The sequence below is a fragment of the Nerophis lumbriciformis genome, linkage group LG25 (assembly GCF_033978685.3).
Source record: "Nerophis lumbriciformis linkage group LG25, RoL_Nlum_v2.1, whole genome shotgun sequence".
Lineage (NCBI taxonomy): Eukaryota > Metazoa > Chordata > Actinopteri > Syngnathiformes > Syngnathidae > Nerophis > Nerophis lumbriciformis.
Window position 1 is genome coordinate 30,286,803 of NC_084572.2, and position 17,333 is coordinate 30,304,135.

The following is a 17,333-nucleotide window of genomic DNA, read 5'->3' on the forward strand; positions in this document are numbered from 1 at the left end:
CGTAATAATCATGGATGTCATTACTTAGCGTAAATGTATGCTTGCTGTTCACATGTTGACATGCCATTTTCAAATGTAGTTATTAAAAAAGATGAATGCTTTGTTTTCTAATTTTCTTTTTTTGTCATTTAAAATGAACTTCAAATAAACCAGTGGTTTTTCGTTTTTCAATTTCCATTCTTGAGACGAAAATAAGAAGACCAAAACATACACTGGCCGATATCGTAATGGTTTTTTTTAGGGTTTTTTATTTGTAAACACAACTACATACGGTGTCTTATATCAATAAATCTTTGGGCGCTTAACAATACAATTTAATTCTGATTCCTGGGCAATCGAATCAGAATAGATTCTCGATTCAACACAAGACCCGATTCAAACCGATACTTGCAATATATTATTAAAACAGGTTACAGGTTGGAAAATCTCTTTCTGGTTTAAATGTATTATTTTTAAAAAATTATATATTTGTTTTATTTCAACATTTTTAAATCGATTTTTGAATACTATGAATTGATTTAGATTCAAATGAAGAACAATTTTAATTTGGATGTGAATTTAGGTTTTTCTTTGTGTATCCTGTGAAGAATGCATATATTCGTCATGTTTAAATCAGCTAATATTTTCCCAAGTGCTTGAATCTTATGTCCGCAAGTAAACTCTGTGCCTTACCTTGAAGGCGTTGGAATGTGTATAGGGAGTATGATGTACTCTTTTTTACCTTATCTGTATTAGAACAATGAGGACTTTCTGGGCAGGGTGGGGGCTGTTTTCATATTCAATAAGTTGTCTCTTCCCGTTTGATTTTTAGACCGCTTCTAATGACGCTATTAACGCATTGTAGGACTGGTCTCCTAAAGCTTTAGTAAAACTTGATACTATTCCTATTCTGTCTTGATGGTCCTTCTTACTCAACATATGTCATCCGAAAGAATTTGGGATTGACCAGTGACTTTTATTCCCTGAGAGGAAGACTTGTCTGACGCAATAATTCCTAATAAATATATTGTATGAATATTAGGTGTGCACAAAAATCGATTCACATCTGATTCATATCCGGCCAAACTATTGGCAAGCAGTTGGAGGCGTTTGCGTCAGTGAGGGATAGGAGGATACTGGACAAACTGCTGGCCATCATGGACAATCCAGCCCACCCATACCAGACAATTGAGGGACAGCGGAGTTCATACTCCAATAGGCTCCTTCAGCTTCGTGATATCTGTCTATCACCTGACACCTTCTATGTTAGCTACTTATCTTTATTTTTAATGTCTCTTTTTCTATTTGCTGCTGGATTTACTCTTTATTTTATGCTGCAGCTGTCATATATACTGTAGTATTGTACATGGTCATTGTTATATATTGAATATATGATATAGACATAATATAATATATCAGTATATATGATATACTGTACATATATTATGTAAATATTACGTATATATGTTATATTTTATATTATATTTATATTTATACCTGCATTGTCCTTTCCATCCTTACACTTTGCATCATTGTAACTGAGCTACAGTATTGAAGAATTTCCCTTGTGGATCTTTAAAGTTTGTCTAAGTCTAAGTCTAAGTCTGTTAATCGATTCATAATTTTTAGAAAATCGATTGTTTTAAATTGTTATTTAAATTTTTTTTCCAATAAGAATGTATTTTTGAAAATGAGTTTTTAGGCCAGATGGAGCTTTTCTAACCTGTATATATACATTCCTATAGAATATTATAACTGGAACTCAATGTAGCAGCATCACTTGCCAGGTTCGACCAGCAGATGGCAGCACTGCCACATTAGCACTTAGGCAGAGAGCAGAAATGCAATTTTTTTGGGGTCAATTTCCAGCTACATTTATGAGCGGTAGGGGGCGCTACTGATGTTGTGCATTTATAGAGGGAGCCATGATGGAGGGGTGTGAACTCTACTTGAAAAGGTCAGAAGAAGAACGTCGACATCAGCGCTCTTTTTCCCCGTGCGGCTGTCTCTTTGACTTCCATCTTGTCAACCCCAAGAGTATCCCACTTATTTTGGTATCCTGTCCTCACTTCTCCCCACTCCGCCCTCATTTCTTCTCGTACTTTCCTTGCTTTGTTTTTTTTTTTGTCAGACTCGACCTTTCCCCCCTTCCTCAGACGACATAGCCCACATTGGGATATGCGCGAGCACGCGGGCGCCGCCGGGCGCAAATGAACAGAAGCGCCTGCAGATGTGTCCTCCATCAGCATCTGCTGTGACACATGCCGCTCAACATCGCCACTAAAATAGCTTTTTTTAAATTCTTAGTATAATGTTCGCATGTAGCTCACTGTGTCACTAACTTAACATATTGTTAAAATGTTGCTAACCTAGAACAATGTTAAAATGTTATGTTAGCATGTACAGTACCTCACTGTGTCACTAACTATTTATGATGTTAAAATGTAATGTTAGCATGTAGAGAGAAAGTAATTGATTTTGAAGCGAACAGAAAAGCTCCTCAATGGCTTGGGTCGCCACACGATGACCGCAGGGTGACCCGAACTGCTGCTGTTGCCTCGGCAACCAGAAGGAAACCGAGCAGAGCTCAAAGATGCCAAGTCTGGGTGACGAGCATATTGTTAAGGGTCACTAATCTACATCAGAGATGATGTTGAATGGGTTTCGAAAAGACAAATCAATAAAGCTGCGTTTTTATTCTCCTATATCGCAGCGTGTGGGGGGCATTTTGGTAGTTTTACCTTCAAATAATATATATATATACAATATATATATATTTTTTTACAAGAACTAAAAATGCAATTTTCGTAAAAATTTCGTGTGAATACTGACGAGCCGAAATCGAACTGAAATGCTAACAGCTAGCACGCTGGCCAAATAGTGTCAAGTAACAAAAATAGTGGTAAAATGAGCTAAGAAGAAAAAGACTAGCATGCTAACAGAATTATGTTAACATGCTAAAATAGCCTGCTTAGAGTTAACATTGGTGAAATGACACTGAAATGTATACCTGCAAAATTAGCTGAAAAAACTAGCTCGATAATGTTAGCATGCTAAAATATTAACTGTAATTTGCGTCAAGTACTAATATATGACTCACATGTATACCTATAAAATTTGCTGAAAAAAAAAAAAAGCTAGTCTATTATTACCAGTACTATGCTAACATGCTAACAATAGCCCGCTTACAATTAGCATTAGTGAAATACCAAAATATATGACAGTTAACAGTTATGACACTGAGATGTATACCTGCAAAAATAGCTAAAAGCAAAGCTAGCATGATAATGTTAGCATGCTAAAATGTTAACTGTCGTTTGCGTACCAAAATATGACTCTGGTGTATACCTATAACATTTACCAAAAAAAGGTCAGTCTACTAATAGTACTATGCTAACATGCTAACAATAGCCCAGTTACAGTTAGCATTAGTGAAATACCGAAATATATGACACTGAGATGTATACCTGCAAAAATAGCTGAAAACAGAGCTAGCATGAAATATGTTAGCATGCTAAAACACTAACTGTAGTATGCGCCAAGTTCCAAAGTATATTACTCTGCAATGTATACCTGCAAAATTTGTTTAAAAAGTTAGCACGCTAACAATGTTAGCATACAATAAGTACCAACATATGACTCTGGTGTACACCTATAAAATGTTATTAAAAAAAAGCTAGCCTACTAACGTTAGCATGCTAACAGGTAGCATTAGTCAAGTAACAAAATATTTGACGCTGACCTGCAAAATTTGCAACAAAAAAAGCCATCATGGTAATATTAGAATGCTAAAGATTGTGCCACGGGCGGTTAAAAAATGAGCAACGGGCCGTAAATGAACCCGCGTGCATTATTCATCAGGAAGTGTCATACAAATGTGATTGTACATGCGCATGCTTAAACAATGACTTAAATGCTCTAATTATAGCCTAATTAGCTAACGGGCTGACTTGGCGGAATGTTAATTAGAAGCAGGAACCTTCAAGTTGCTGGTGTAAGATGTTAGCATGACGAGGTCAGCATGAGGGAACAACCAGCATACTTCGAAGATGGCGCTAACTAACACAATCCATGATCATTAGGTTAAAACATACATAACAGTAGCCCTGTTACAGGTAGCATTAGTGAAATACCCAAATATATATGACACACAGATGTATACCTGCAAAAATAGCTAAAAACAAAGCGAGCATGATAATGTTAGCATGCTAAAACACTAACTGTAAATGTAATTGTCAATTACCAAAATATGACTCTGGTGTATACCTGCAAAACTTGTTAATAAAGTTAGCACGCTAACAATATTAGCATACATCAAGTACCAAAAAATGACTCAAAACCAGTACAATATATAGATTTTTTTCCCCAAGAACTACAAAATGCAATTTTCGTAGAAATTCCGTGTTAATACGGAAGAGCCAAAACCGAACTGAAATGCTAACAGCTAGCACGCTGGCCAAATAGTGTCAAGTAACAAAAAATAGGGGTAAAATGAGCTAAGAAAAAAACAACTAGCATGCTAACGTAATTATGCTAACATGCAAAAATAGCCTGCTAAGAGTTAACATTGGTGAAATTACCAAAATATATGACACTGAGATGTATACCTGCAAAATTAGCTGAAAAAACTAACATGATAATGTTAGCATGCTAAAACACTAACTGTAACTGTCAAATACCAAAATATGACTCTGGTGTATACCTGCAAAACTTAAAAAAACCTAGCACGCTAACAATGTTAGCATACATCAAGTACCAAAATATGACTCTGATGTACACCTATAAAATTATTAAATGCTATGTAACAAAATTCATGAGCTGACCAGGTTGGAGTTTGGATTTTTTTTTAAACGTTTGAGAAATTGTTGACTCTGGAAAAATTTATATTTATTTGATTGGACATTTCCTGGTAATTCTGGGAGTATTTTTGAGACAGCGGAGAAATGTTAACGAGTTTGTTGAATCTGCTACCTGCTATACAACATTTTTTTTTAAAGCTAGGCTACTGGCAGTACTATGCTAACATGCCAACAGTAGCCCAGTTACAGGTAAAAATAGCTAAAACCAAAGCTAGCATGATAATGTTAGCATGCTAAAACACTAACTATAACTGTCAAATACCAAAATATGACTCTGGTGTACACCTGCAAAACTTGTTAAAAAAAGTTAGCATGCTAAAAATGTTAGCATACATCAAGTACCAAAACATGACTCTGGTGTACACTTATAAAATGTTCTAAAAACAAAGCTAGCCTACTAATATTAGCATGCTAACGGGTAGCATTAGTCAAGTAACAAAAAAACAATTAGCTAATATGCTAACATAAAACCATAACATGCTAATGTAACATGCTATGTAAAGAAATTCATGAGCTGACCAGGTTGGAGTTGGGATTTTTTTTTTAACGTTTGAGAAATGAGGAATGCATCTGGGAAAATTATTTTCATTTGATTGGGAATTTTCTGGTAAATCTGGGAATATTTTTGAAACGGCAGAGAAATGTTTACGAGTTTGTTAAATCTGCTACCTGCAATACAACAAATGTAAAAAAAAAAAAAAAGCTAGCCTACTAACAGTACTATGCTAACATGCTAACAGTAGCCCAGTTACAGGTACAAATAGCTAAAAACAAAGCTAGCATGATAATGCTAGCATACTAAAACACTAACTGTATCTGTCAAATACCAAAATAGGACTCTGGTGTATAACTGCAAAACTTGTTAAAAAAAAAGTTAGCACGCTAACAATGTTAGCATACATCAAGTACCAAAATATGACTCTGGTGTACACCTATAAAATGATTATTAGGTTAAAACGTACACAATTAGCTAACATGCTAGTATAAAACCACAACATGCTAATGTAACATGCTATGTAACGAAATTCATGAGCTGACCAGGTTGGAGTTGGGATTTTTTTTTTTAAACGTTTGAGAAATTGTTGACTCTGGAAAAATGTTTATTCATTTGTTGGGAATTTCCTGGTAATTCTGGGAATATTTTTGAAACAGCGGAGAAATGTTGACGATTTTGTTGAATCTGCTACCTGCAATATAAAAAAAATGTTTTGTTTTTTCAAAGCTAGCCTACTAACAGCACTATGCTAACATGCTAACAGTAGACCAGTTACAGGTAAAAATAGCTAAAAACAAAGCTAGCATGATAATTTTAGCATGCTAAAACACTAACTATAACTGTCAAATACCAAAATATGACTCTGCTGTATACCTGCAAAACTTGTTAAAAAAAAGTTAGCACGCTAACAACGTTAGCATACATCAAGTACCAAAACATGACTCTGGTGTACACGTATAACATTTTCTAAAAAAAAGCTAGCCTACTAACATTAGCATGCTAACAGGTAACATTAGTCAATTAACAAAAAAACAATTAGCTAATATGCTAACATAAAACCATAACATGCTAATGTAACATGCTATGTAATGAAATTCATGAGCTGATCAGGTTGGAGTTGGGATTTTTTTTAAACGTTTGAGAAATGGGGGACTGTTGCCTGTGGAAAACATTTACAGTATATTCATTTGATTAGGAATTTCCTGGTAATTCTGGGAATATTTTTGAAACGGCGGAGAAATGTTGACGAGTTTGTTGAATCTGCTACCTGCTCTACAATTTTTTTATTTTTTTTTAAACTAGCCTACAAACAGTACTATGCTAACATGCTAACAGTAGCCCAGTTACAGGTAAAAAAAATAGCTAAAAACAAAGCTAGCATGATAATGTTAGCATGCTAAAACACTAACTATAACTGTCAAATACCAAAATTTGACTCTGGTGTATACCTGCAAAACTAGTTTAAAAAAAGTTAGCACGCTAACAACATTAGCATACATCAAGTACCAAAATATGACTCTGGTGTACACCTATGAAATGTTCCAAAAAAAGCTATCTTACTAACATTAGCATGCTAACATGTAGCATTAGTCAAGTAACAAAAAAACAATTAGCTAATATGCTAACATAAAACCATAGCATGCTAATGTAACATGCTATGTAACAAAATTCATGAGCTGACCAAGTTGGAGTTGGGATTTATTTTGAAACGTTTGAGAAATTGTTGACTCTGGAAAAAAAAATCTATTCATTTTATTGGGAATTTCCTGGTAATTCTGGGAACATTTTTGAAACAGCGGAGAAATGTTGACGATTTTGTTGAATCTGCTACCTGCTATACAAAATATGTTTTTGGAAAAAAAAGCTAGCCTATAAACAATGCTAGGCTAACATGCTAACAGTAGCGCAGTTACAGGTAAAAAATAGGTAAAACCAACGCTAGCATGATAATGCTAGCATGCTAAAACACTAACTGTAACTGTCAAATACCAAAATATGACTCTGGTGTATAACTGCAAAACTAGTTAAAAAAAAAGTTAGCAGGCTAACAACGTTAGCATACATCAAGTACCAAAATATGACTCTGGTGTACACCTATAAAATGTTCTAAAAAAAAAGCTAGCCTACTAACATTAGCATGCTAACATGTAGCATTAGTCAAGTAACAAAAAAACAATTAGCTAAAATGCTAACATAAAACCATAACATGCTAATGTAACATGCTATGTAACGAAATTCATGAGCTGACCAGGTTGGAGTTGGGATTTTTTTTAAACGTTTGAGAAATGGGGGACTGTTGCCTGTGGAAAACATTTATATTCATTTGATTAGGAATTTCCTGGTAATTCTGGGAATATTTTTGAAACGGCAGAGAAATGTTGACAAGTTTGTTGAATCTGCTACCTCCTATACAATTTTTTTTTTTTTTTTTTAAACTAGCCTACAAACAGTACTATGCTAACATGCTAACAGTAGCCCAGTTACAGGTAAAAATAGCTAAAAACAAAGCTAGCATGATAATGTTAGCATGCTAAAACACTAACTATAACTGTCAAATACCAAAATATGACTCTGGTGTATACCTGCAACACTAGTTAAAAAAAAGTTAGCACGCTAACAACGTTAGCATACATCAAGTACCAAAATATGACTCTGGTGTACACCTCTGAAATGTTCTAAAAAAAGCTAGCCTACTAACATTAGCATGCTAACATGTAGCATTAGTCAAGTAACAAAAAAACATTTAGCTAATATGCTAACATAAAACCATAGCATGCTAATGTAACATGCTATGTAACAAAATTCATGAGCTGAGCAAGTTGGAGTTGGGATTTATTTTGAAACGTTTGAGAAATTGTTGACTCTGGAAAAAAAATCTATTCATTTGATTGGGAATTTCCTGGTAATTCTGGGAATATTTTTGAAACAGCGGAGAAATGTTGACGATTTTGTTGAATCTGCTACCTGCAATACAAAATATGTTTTTGGAAAAAAAAGCTAGCCTATAAACAATGCTAGGCTAACATGCTAACAGTAGCCCAGTTACAGGTAAAAATAGGTAAAACCAACACTAGCATGATAATGCTAGCATGCTAAAACACTAACTGTAACTGTCAAATACCAAAATATGACTCTGGAGTACACCTATAAAATGTTCTAAAAAAAGCTAGCCTACTAACATTAGCATGCTAACATGTAGCATTAGTCAAGTAACAAAAAAACACTTAGCTAAAATGCTAACATAAAACCATAACATGCTAATGTAACATGCTATGTAACAAAATTCATGAGCTGACCAAGTTGGAGTTGGGATTTATTTTGGAACGTTTGAGAAATGGGGGAATTGTTGCCTTTGGAAAAAAAATTCGATTCATTTGATTGGGAATTTCCTGGTAATATTTTTGAAACGGCGGGGAAATGTCGAGGAGTTTGTTGAATCTGCTACCTTCGATACAGAACCGCCCAGATTGTAAACAACAGCACAATTAACAAAGCTAGATAAAGCTACTGATGCCGTCTTGTGGCGGTGATGGACAACTACACCCAAACATAATGTTTTCTTCCAGGTGTTGCACAGTCAACACAGGGCACGTGGTATTTTGCCGGGGGAATTTCATAACCGTCGACCGTGTGTGTTGAACAAGCGATGATGCCACAGATGGTCGTGTGTGTGCGTGGGCTGGCGTGACGGACACATGAAAATGAAAAAGGGTCTGCAGGTGAGAGGTGTGATGAAGGTTAAATATAGATAGGAGGAGGCAGCTTGGTGACTGCGTTGCCAGATCACACTGGATTGGAAACACGCTAAAGAAGAATTATGGCGTGGAGGATTGCAGATTGTGTTGTCATGTAGTTGACGATCTGCTTGTCACGGGTCAACGTGTTTGTAGGGGTGGGTACTTTTTACATCCGAACCGATATGGTACCGATGCCCAGTACATGGGAATCGATACTCGTACAAAACCCAAAGCCAGTGAAGTAGACACTTTGTGGAACTCGTAAATAAAAACAGAATACTATGATTTGCAAGTCCTTTTCAACCTATATTCAATTGAATAGACTGCAAAGACAAAATACTTAACGTTCGAACTGGAAAATGTTATTTTTTTGCAAATATTAACTCATTTGGAATTTGATGCCTGCAACATGTTTAAAAAAAAGCCGGCACAAGTGGCAAAAAATACTGAGAAAGTTGAGAAATGCTCATCAAATAATTTTTTGGAACATCCCACAGGTGAACAGGCTAATTGGGAACAGCCATGATTGGGTATAGAAGCTGATTTTTACAGCTTAATGTGTATATATCATTTATACACACATACACATTGGCCCCCCCCCAGACACTTTTTTCTCTCTCAATGTGGCCCCCCGAGTCAAAATATTTGCCTAGTTCTGTTGTACACTTTAACAATGACAATAGATTGTAAACCAGAATTTTACTGTAAAATAATATAAATAAATACATTAATTAATAAAACGTGTAGGCAATTGTGTTATATTATAATAAGACAACTTCTTAAACATTTATATTTAAACATATCCCTTTGTGTGCGGCCATATCTGTGACGTGGCCCTCAATAAAAATGAGTTTGACGCCCCTGCTTTGACAAAGTGCACATTAATGTTAGAAAAACATATTCATTCAGTTTTTAGTCTCTTTGCTCATGCACCACAAAACAAAAATGAACATAAATTAAAACTGAATGCAATATAATTGCGAAGAATCTAAACCGATCCACGGCGTTTTAATCACGTTTGAAATCACTGGTGTTAAAAAAAAACCTGAGACTGATTCAGCACACTCAGCAGGACAGAACGTTCCATTGGGAGCGACCCATCAGAGTCGTACTCGCGCTTCATTACCGCCTGCACGCTTGTGAAAAACGACAGCTGCTCTTTCCGACAGCCAGGGCGAGACGGCAAACGAGCAAGACGGTCGTAACGTCGGGTCGTTCCGACGCCTTTGTTTGGTCTGCAAACACAAAAGTGAGAAACAGAAATAACGTCCGTCATTTTAGACATAACGGCAGAGATTTTATAACCAGTGTTCACAACTGATAACAATTTTAAGGTGACCACATCATTTTTGTCATCATCATACTCTTCCATGCCTGACCATAGCAAACACATTATTATCAATAAATGTAATAGTTTTATAGTTAGAGCATAAAACTGTTTACGACTGTCTAAATGTGTTTGTTGTTGTTTTTTTTAACATTTAGAGTCCTCTAAAACAGTGGTCCCCAACCTTTTTTGCTCCACGGACCGGTTTAATGTAGGCATTATTTTCAGGGACCGTCTTCGCACTCATGCCAGATAAATACAGCAAGAATAAGTGCATGAAAAATACAACTCACTATAACGCTGAATTAGTGTTTCTTTGCAATGAAATGCTGATGAAAATCAGCCTTTGGCTACAATCTGTCACTTTTATATTTGATATGTTCATTAATGTGCATTGTATCATGTCACACAGTTGTAACAAATGGCAACTTCCTATGAGGAGTTTTATTGTACATCATTGGTGTGTCTAGTGCACAGGTGAAAAACTCAAGGCCCGCGGGCCAGATCTGGCCCTCCACCTCATTTTATATGGCCTGGAAATACAAACCCTGTTTCCATATGAGTTGGGAAATTGTGTTAGATGTAAATATAGCCGGAATACAATGATTTGCAAATACTTTTCAACCCATATTCAATTGAATGCACTACAAAGACAAGATATCCATCCATCCATTTTCTACCGCTTAGTCCCTTTGGGGTCGCGGGGGGCGCTGGAGCCTATCTCAGCTACAAGATATTTGATGTTCAAACTCAAACTTTTTTTTTTTTTCTTTGCAAATAATAATTAACTTAGAATTTCATGGCTGCGACACATTTTTTAAGTTTCTCAGGTGGAATTCTTTCCCATTCTTGCTTGATGTACAGCTTAAGTTGTTCAACAGTCCGGGGGTCTCCGTTGTGGTATTTTAGGCTTCATAATGCGCCACACATTATCAATGGGAGACAGGTCTGGACTACAGGCAGGCCAGTCTAGTACCCGCACTCTTTTACTATGAAGCCACGTTGATGTAACACGTGGCTTGGCATTGTCTTGCTGAAATAAGCAGGGGCGTCCATGGTAACGTTGCTTGGATGGCAACATATGTTGCTCCAAAACCTGTATGTACCTTTCAGCATTAATGGCGCCTTCACAGATGTGTAAGTTACCCATGTCTTGGGCACTATTACACCCCCATACCATCACAGATGCTGGCTTTTCAACTTTGCGCCTACAACAATCCGGATGGTTCTTTTCCTCTTTGGTCCGGAGGACACGACGTCCACAGTTTCCAAAAACAATTTGAAATGTGGACTCGTCAGACCACAGAACACTTTTCCACTTTGTATCAGTCCATCTTAGATGAGCTCAGGCCCAGCGAAGCCGACGGTGTTTCTGGGTGTTGTTGATAAACGGTTTTCGCCTTGCATAGGAGAGTTTTAACTTGCACTTACAGATGTAGCGACCAACTGTAGTTACTGACAGTGGGTTTCTGAAGTGTTCCTGAGCCCATGTGGTGATATCCTTTACACACTGATGTCGCTTGTTGATGCAGTACAGCCTGAGGGATTGAAGGTCACGGGCTTAGCTGCTTACGTGCAGTGATTTCTCCAGATTCTCTGAACCCTTTGATGATATTACGGACCGTAGATGGTGAAATCCCTAAATTCCTTGCAATAGCTGGTTGAGAAAGGTTTTTCATAAACTGTTCAACAATTTGCTCACGCATTTGTTGACAAAGTGGTGACCCTCGCCCCATCCTTGTTTGTGAATGACTGAGCATTTCATGGAATCTACTTTTATACCCAATCATGGCACCCACCTGTTCCCAATTAGCCTGTTCACCTGTGGGATGTTCCAAATAAGTGTTTGATGAGCATTCCTCAACTTTATCAGTATTTTTTGCCACCTTTCCCAACTTCTTTGTCACGTGTTGCTGGCATCAAATTCTAAAGTTAATGATTATTTGCAAAAAAAAATGTTTTTATCAGTTTGAACATCAAATATGTTGTCTTTGTAGCATATTCAACTGAATATGGGTTGAAAAGGATTTGCAAATCATTGTATTCCGTTTATATTTACAGCTAACACAATTTCCCAACGCATATGGAAACCGGGTTTGTATTATGTGTCAATAAAATACCTTATATTTTCTTTCTTTACTTTCTTATTTTCTTACTAAAGGTATTAGGTTTTTTTTCTAGTTTAACAGAGGGAAAAAATGGTGTCCAATATTGCAACAAATATTATATTATCTAACTTTTTTGGTCAAAATCCAAATAAATACTTAAATACCTGCTTAACTTATGGTTTCGAAGCAAGTTATCCATCAAATTGTACACTATAAAAATGACCAATGGATTTTACTGTAAAATTTAGGGAGTTTTTTTTTTTTTTTTACAGCATATTGTCAAGTTCGGTGTTCTGGATTATATTTTTGTTATTTTCTGTTTGTTTTGAACTCCAATAGTTCCTGTTTTTTGGTGCACTCTTGTTTGTTTTGGTTGCCATGGTGGCATATGATTTTCACCTGCCGCTGGTGTTCGGACGCTCCCCTGGCTCTAATCAAGAGACTATTTAAACCGTCTTTGCCAGTCAGTCGGGCTGGCGACATTGCTCGTTTCATGCCACAGATTCATGCTTGATTCATGCGATACCACAGTTCATGTTGCTCGTTTCCATAGTTAAAGCTAGTGATGGTTTGATGAGCGTTTCGACGAGGGATGTACGATAATGGATTTTTGCCGATATCCGATATTCCGATATTGTCTAACTCTTTAATTACCGATACCGATATCAACCGATACCGATATCAACCGATGTATACAGTCGTGGAATTAACACATTATTATGCCTAATTTGGACAACCAGGTATGGTGAAGATAAGGTACTTTTACATTTTTTTAAATAAAATAAGATAAATAAATTAAAAACATTTTCTTGAATAAAAAAGAAAGTAAAACAATATAAAAACAGTTACATAGAAACTAGTAATGAATGAAAATGAATAAAATTAATTGTTAAAGGTTAGTACTATTAGTGGACCAGCAGCACGCACAATCATGTGTGCTTACGGACTGTATCCCTTGCAGACTGTTTTGATATATATTGATATATAATGTAGGAACCAGAATATTAATAACAGAAAGAAACAACCCTTTTGTGTGAATGAGTGTAAATGGGGGAGGGAGGTTTTTTGGGTTGGTGCACTAATTGTAAGTGTATCTTGTGTTTTTTATGTTGATTTAATTAAAAAAAATAAAAAAATAAATAAAAAAAACAGTACCGATGATAAAAAAAACAGTACCGATAATTTCCGATATTACATTTTAACGCATTTATCGGCCGATTATATCGGCAGGCCGATATTATCCGACATCTCTAGTTTCGACACATTGCAAAACTGTGTCGATACTGTGTCACTAAATACTGACATCTGCTGGACATTAAAAATCCCTACAGGCAACCTATGGACCGACTCAACTGACACTGATTTTATGACCTAGTACAGTGTTTTTCAACCACTGTGCCGCGGCCGTGAGATACAGTCTGGTGTGCCGTGGGAGATCATCTAGTTTCACTTATTTGGGTTAAAAATATTTTTTGCAAACCAGTAATTATAGTCTGCACATTATGTGATGTTGTTGAGTGTCGGTGCTGTCTAGAGCTCGGCAGAGTAACCGTGTAATACTCTTCCATATCAGTAGGTGGCAGCCAGTCGCTAATTGCTTTGTAGATGTCGGGAACAGCGGGAGGCATCGTGCAGGTAAAAAGGTGTCTAATGCTTAAACCAAAAATAAACAAAAGGTGAGTGTCCCTAAGAAAAGGCATTGAAGCTTAGGGAAGGCTATGCAGAAGAAAACTAAAACTGAACTGGCAACAAAGTAAACAAAAACAGAATGCTGGACGACAGCAAAGACTTACTGTGGAGCAAAGACGGCGTCCACAAAGTACATCCGAACATGACATGACAATCAACAATGTCCCGACAAAGAAGGATAAAAGCAACTGAAATATTCTTGATTGCTAAAACAAAGCAGGTGTGGGGAATAGCGGTCAAGGAAGACATGAAACTGCTACAGGAAAATACTAAAAAAAGAGAAAAAGCCACCAAATTAGGAGCGCAAGACAAGAACTAAAACACTACACACAGGAAAACAGCAAAAAACTAAAAATAAGTCAGGGTGTGATGTGACAGGTGGTGACAGTACACCTACTTTGAGACAAGAGCAACATTGATGCACGCTTGGTTATGCTTTAAAGTCATACCCAACAATTGACTTTAAACTTTTTACTGTTTCGTTTTTTAATGATTTCTGCTGGTGGTGTGTCTCCAAATGTTTTCAACGCAAAAAATGTGCCTTGGCTCAAAAAAACGTTGAAAAACACTGACCTAGTATATACAATAACAAAACCATGTCATTGTATTTCATTTAGGATTATTTCATAACTTCATTTAAATAAAAATATATTTTCATCTTTTTTAGATACAGTCAATAAATAATGTGAACATGTATCATAACATGGAAATCTAAGAGAACGTGTTGTGAATGAGGATGCTTGTGGACTGGGATTTTTTTATGAAAAGAAAAAGTTTTTCCAACGTATTAAATTTTAGACGATTTCTCTTCTTAGTTATTATTTGTCCGGCTGTAGAAAAGACACGCTCACAGGGCACAGAGGAGGCGTCAGTGCGACACAGTTCGCGTAACGATCACGTGACCAAAACAGCTCATGATCGGTCACGTGACTTTCTAAAAGCGCATACTTGCCAACCCTCCCGGATTTTCCGGGAGACTCCGGAAATTCAGCACCTCTCCCGAAAACCTCCCGGGACAAATTTTCTCCTGAAAATCTCCCGAAATTCAGGCGGAGCTGGAGGCCACGCCCCCTCCAGCTCCATGCGGACCTGAGTGACGTGTCGACAGCGGCCAGCCTGTTTTCACGTCCGCTTTCCCACAATATAAACAGCGTGCCTGCCCAATCACGTTATAACTGTAGAATGATCGAGGGCGAGTTCTTGGTTTCTTATATGGGTTTATTGTGAGGCAGTTTCATTGACGTCCTCCCAGCGGGGCAACAACACACAACAACAGCAGTCACGTTTTCGTCTACCGTAAAGCAGTAACAGCAATGTTGTGATACTCTTAAACAGAACAATACTGCCATCTACTGTACATGCCTATGTGATAATAACATCTAGGGCTTTTAGAGAGTTCAGTGCACAACTGCTATACTATATATATACATATATATATATATATATATAATAAAATAAATATATATATATAGCTAGAATTCACTGAAAGTCAAGTATTTCATATATATATATATATATATATATATATATATATATATATATATATATATATATATATATATATATATATATATATATATATATGAAATACTTGAGTATATATATATATATATATATATATATATATGAAATACTTGAGTATTTCTTATATATATATATATATATATATATATATATATATATATATATATATATATATATATATATATATATATATATATATATATATATGTCTTAATAAGGTTATCCAAAAAATAGTGCTCGATACCGTAGTAGAGCGCAATATATGTATGCGTGGGGAAAAAAAATCACAAGACTACTTCATAAAGTAGTCTTGTGATTTTTTTTCCCCCACGCATACATATATATATATATATATATATATATATATATATATATATATATATATATATATATATATATATATATATGAAATACTTGACTTGGTGAATTCTAGCTGTAAATATACTCGTCCCCTCCCCTCGGGTGTTGCCGGACCCATCACTAGTTAAAGCTATTTGTTTCATGTCACAGTTTAGTGCGGGTTTCATGTCTTTAGTTTCATGATTGATGTCCTAAGTTTTTGCTTTAGCTTCCAAGTGCGATAGGCACGCTTGCCTTCGGGTTGTTTTCTGGGGTTTTTTTGTACTTCGTTGAGTGTTGGATAATAATTAAAAAAATGTTCCTACCTTCAAGTCTTGTCCGGTATAGTCCGATTGCATCCCGGGAGAACAAATCTCGCGGTAAGCTACGTAAACCCCCGCGTTATGACAGAATGTCGCCAGCCCGACTGACTGGCAAAGACGGTTTGAATAGTCTCTTGATTAGAGCCAGGGGAGCGTCCGAACACCAGCGGCAGGTGAAAATCATATGCCACCATGGCAACCAAAACAAACAAGAGTGCACCAAAAAACAGGAACTATTGGAGTTCAAAACAAACAGAGAATAACAAAAACATAATCCAGACCACTGAACTTGACAATATGCTGTAAAAAAAACTCCCTAAATTTTACAGTAAAATCCATTGGTCATTTTTATAGTGTACAATTTGATGGATAACTTGCTTCGAAACCATAAGTTAAGCAGGTATTTAAGTATTTATTTGGATTTTGACCAAAAAAGTTAGATAATATAATATTTGTTGCAATATTGGACACATTTTTTTCCCCTCTGTTAAACTAGGAAAAAACCCTAATACCTTTAGTAAGAAAATAAGAAAGTAAAGAAAGAAAATATAAGGTATTTTATTGACACATAATACAAACCCTGTTTCCATATGCATTGGGAAATTGTGTTAGATGTAAATATAAACGGAATACAATGATTTGCAAATCATTTTCAACCCATATTCAGTTGAATATGCTACAAAGACAACATATTTGATGTTCAAACTGATAAACATTTTTTTTTTTTTTTTTGCAAATAATCATTAACTTTAGAATTTGATGCCAGCAACACGTGACAAAGAAGTTGGGAAAGGTGGCAATAAATACTGATAAAGTTGAGGAATGCTCATCAAACACTTATTTGGAACATCCCACAGGTGAACAGGCAAATTGGGAACAGGTGGGTGCCATGATTGGGTATAAAAGTAGATTCCATGAAATGCTCAGTCATTCACAAACAAGGATGGGGCGA

General features: G+C 36.0%; 1 protein-coding gene across 1 annotated transcript in view; it reads right to left on the reverse strand.

Moving 5' to 3' along the window:
* mad1l1 (mitotic arrest deficient 1 like 1) overlaps nt 1–16,452 on the reverse strand; it is a 254,119-nt gene extending 237,667 nt beyond the window's left edge. Inside the window, exon 1 of the mRNA XM_061984161.1 lies at nt 16,385–16,452. The gene's annotated coding sequence lies outside the window, so the exon portion shown is untranslated. The remainder of the gene's footprint in view (nt 1–16,384) is intronic.
* Between the last annotated feature and the right edge of the window lie 881 nt (nt 16,453–17,333).